Here is a 3,956-nt window from a genome sequence, read left to right on the forward strand (position 1 = left end):
TGACAGGTAATACAGGGAGAGAACGAAAACTGTGCCTTCTTAAAGACAGGCTTCGTATCTCTCCCAAAAGGAAATCACTACTACAGCCCACATGCCCATCAACTGCTGCACGGATAAACAAAATGTGGCATCTACAAACCATGGACTAGTATTCAGTCTTAAAAGGGAATGAAGTACTTATTCGTGCTACAACATGGGTGAACCCTGAAAACATTATGTTAAATGAAAGAAGTCAGACACAAAAGATCGCATGTTGTGTAATTCATTTACATGAAACTTTCAGAATAGAGACAGGGAGTAGATTAGGTTGCCTAAGGCTGTGGGTAATTCAGGTGCAGAGTTTATTTTTGGACCGATGAAAATATTCTGGGATTGATTGTAGTGATGGTTGCACAACTTCATGAATAGATTGAAAATCATTGAATCGTACACTTGAAATGGGTGAGTTATATCTCAATAAAGCTGTTACTGAAAAAAATTTTTTTTGATAAAAGCAGCCCTGACACTAACTGAGATGATGGAGATGAGAGGACACTGAGTTCTGGGTGGAAAGATGCCAACAAGAATTGTGGCTGGTTGCTGTAAATCTTGAGGACACAGCCCAGAGATGAGGGTCTCACCCTAACAAGGGGGATCATGGAAGGAGCAGGAGCCCCACTAGCACAAACTTGCCAAGTGACCTTAGGGAGGTCATTTAGGGACTCCAAGCATCCTTTTCCTTACCTGCCTCCAGCAGCCACATCACCTCAATCTCCCTCCCTGATAGAGAAAGTAAAAGGCCACGGTGTGTGCAGGGGACAAATAGGGACATTGCAAGAACCTGGGAGGTGGTCAGATGTCTCACTTCCACAGGCGTTAGTTACAGGTTCACTGCGTCACTGCAGGAGGCCCCAGTGTTCCCCTCTGACATCGCCACCCAGCAGGCAGCTTTCCTCCAGGCAGTGATTCAGGGCTCAAGGATGAGGGTAGCCCCTTCCTGCCATTCAGCTGCTGATAATCGATCCCCTTATGATATAAAAGGGCAAGTCTGCAGGGTGGTTCCATGGGGGAGGGTGCGGAACAAGAGACAGTTCTGCAGGAATCATCCTTGCAGTTCTTTTTTTTTTTTTAGGCAAGGCAACCCTTGGTTGACCTCACAGATTGCAAAGACCTTGTCAGCTTACAATCCCTTATTTTTTATTTTTCACGCCTACAGCACCCGGTCTTCCTAGGTGATCTCCCATCCAAGTACTAACCAGGCCCGACCCTGCTTAGCTTCCGAGATCAGACGGGATCAGGCTTGCTCAGGATGACGTAGCCGTAGACACTCTTGCAGTTCTTCACATGGGGTAGCTCATCGATTTCTCACAGCAAACCCACACTATCTTCATTTTGTAGATGAGGAAACTAAGATTAAGTGCTATATCCAAGTCATATAGCGGGAGAGTGGCGGGCCAGGGCTCTAACCTAGTCCTCCTGGCTCCAAAGTCCATTGTTGCTCAGGCTCACACTGCATCTCCTGGCAAGTAGGCGTCTCCCCTCCAGCCTGTACGCTCCTTCAGGGTGGCAGCTCTGCTTCATTCACCTGAGCCCCTGCAGTGCTGTTTCCCAAACCATCAGCCTGGGAAGCTCATTAAAGATGCAGGTCCCTGGGCACACCCACAGCATCTCTAGGGGCGAGGGCCCCATATCTGTTGGTTATAGGCACAGACTCTGGAGCCAGATGGACTGTATCCAAATCCCAACTCGTTAACTGGGTAAAACTGGGCAAATTACTTAACCTGCCTAGGTCTCAATTTCCTTGTCTATAAAAGGGGACGTAATAATAGTAACAGCAACAGCATATATATATGTAAAATGCCAACTGTGGCAAATGTTACAAAATGGAGGTGCATGGTGCTGTGTAGGGGAGTTCAGGGAATGGATAATTTAGCTGAGCACTGAATAATGACTAGAAGTTCCCCAGGTGAAGCAGGGAGGAAAGAGCGTGCTGGCGAAGGGTATAGCACGTGCAAAGCCCCGTGGGGATCTGCATAGTGAGGCCATGCTGGAGCAGACAGCACAAGGGAGGAGTAAGAGAGAGAGATGAAACTAGAAAAGAAGCTGGGCTCAGACCAGGTGGGGCCTTCAGGGCCACACTGAGAAATTCCTTCTTTATAGGATCAGTCACAGAAATGCTTCAAAGGCATGTGAGCAGGGGATTTGGGACCCAGCACTCAGGCATGTCTCTCAGAACTTCTTCCATGTCTGGGCATGCATGGGACTCAAAAGGGCTGGGCCAAAAAAGGCACACTCTCTGGATATGCTGATACTCACTCCAGAAGTAGCCAGAAGCCCCTGATCCTGAATGTGTCCTTAGGACCCCATTGGATCCTCAGGATCACCCTACCTCCCACTCCCTACCCCCCCATTCGTTACATGAAGGGAGCTCAGTTTTGAGATTAAGGGGCCTTCCTTGGCCATCAGGAAATAGCCTGGCTCAAGTGTAATCGACAAGAGCAAATGAGAACTCAGGAGCTGTGGTATATGGCAGTGAAATGATTGAACTGGCTGAGATCCAGGGTCCCCATAGAGATGACAAAAAATGAGTCTGTATAAGGCATTCACTCTATCAGTTTATCCCCAACACTGTATGGGTTGTGGAGGGAGAGGGGAGTTCTGTTGGGGCAGCGAGTCTGGCTTTCTGAGCAGAAATCTCCCAAGAGGACAAAGGAATTCATCAGACAGGGCCGTGCAATAGAAATGCTGCTGCAGGACACCACCTTCATTTGCTCAAATCCATGTGGCCTGTAGTTTGGCTTCCTGAGTGAGCTAGGCCCTCAGGGAGAGAGTGTATTGCCTAACCACCAGTTGCCCTCTCCAACTCATGGGCCATTACAGACTGGCTGGTGAACCCATCGGGGAGCAATAGGACCCCAAGAGCAATAGGACAAAGACCATAAAGGGATCCGTCCACCCAAGGGAGAGTGAGGGAGAAGGGCGCAACACTGACTGTTGGTTATGGATCACTCACTCAAATGCCATAAGACCTTGGCAAGCTCATTTACTTTCATGATGCTCACTTTCCTTACGTGCACGATTAGATAATAACAGCCCCTACTTCCCAGGTTGTCAAGAGGCCCAATGAAATGATCCGTGAATCCCTCTCTACAGCACCTGGTGGGCAGTGAGCACTCAGTAAATGCCAGCTCTTATTATTGTTGAGGCTATTGATGTGGTTGATGTCTGAAGGCTGTTGGTGATTCCACTGGTTCCTGAAGGAACAATCAAGGAATTTCAGGAATGTTATCAGAGCTGGAAAAACTTTCATCAGTGTGAATACAGCACCCTCGGAAACTCTCTAAACTTGCAGGTGGGTTTCACTAGCTTGAAATATCCCAGAGCTAAACATTTATAAGTAGAGAGCCAAATTAAGACAGACAAAGAATCACGTCAGTGTCAAGGCTGAGAAAGTTCACAAGAGCTGAAAGGAGGCAAGAAAAATAGGACAAATGGATCCATTTTCTTCCCCCTCCCACTGACAACCCCCACCTCAATTACCAGGAACACTATGGCAGAGCCCACTATTACCTCTCAATATACGCTCATCTTCCTTTGATAATAGAACCTCAAATTTCTGTTGGTTACATGGCTCCAAATAAAAGACCACACTTCCCAGCTTCCCCTGCAGCAAGGTAAGGTCATGTGACTAAGTTCCGCCAATGCCATGTGAGCAGAAGTTGTATGTGCGTGTGTGCATGTGTGTGTGTGTGTGTATTGTGTGTGTGTGTGTGTGTATGTGTGTGCATACCTGCTTGAAACTTACAGGGCCCTTCATGTCCTCTCACCGATGAAATGTGGATGTCATCGCATTCCCTCTTCTTTCCAGCTGAAATGTGGATATAGAGGTGAGGCATATCTGATCAAATTTATGGGCTAAATAACTTAGGAACACAAAGCAAAATGAAAGGAGCCTGATTCCCAACACAGTAGAGCCA

At 47.4% G+C, this 3,956-nt stretch overlaps 1 pseudogene; it reads right to left on the reverse strand.

The window, feature by feature from the left end:
- Positions 1 to 1,186: 1,186 nt before the first annotated feature.
- Positions 1,187 to 1,305, reverse strand: LOC111738220 (annotated as a pseudogene).
- Between the last annotated feature and the right edge of the window lie 2,651 nt (positions 1,306 to 3,956).

This window comes from Pteropus vampyrus, unplaced genomic scaffold, assembly GCF_000151845.1.
Source record: "Pteropus vampyrus isolate Shadow unplaced genomic scaffold, Pvam_2.0 Scaffold36, whole genome shotgun sequence".
Classification (NCBI taxonomy): Eukaryota; Metazoa; Chordata; class Mammalia; order Chiroptera; family Pteropodidae; genus Pteropus; species Pteropus vampyrus.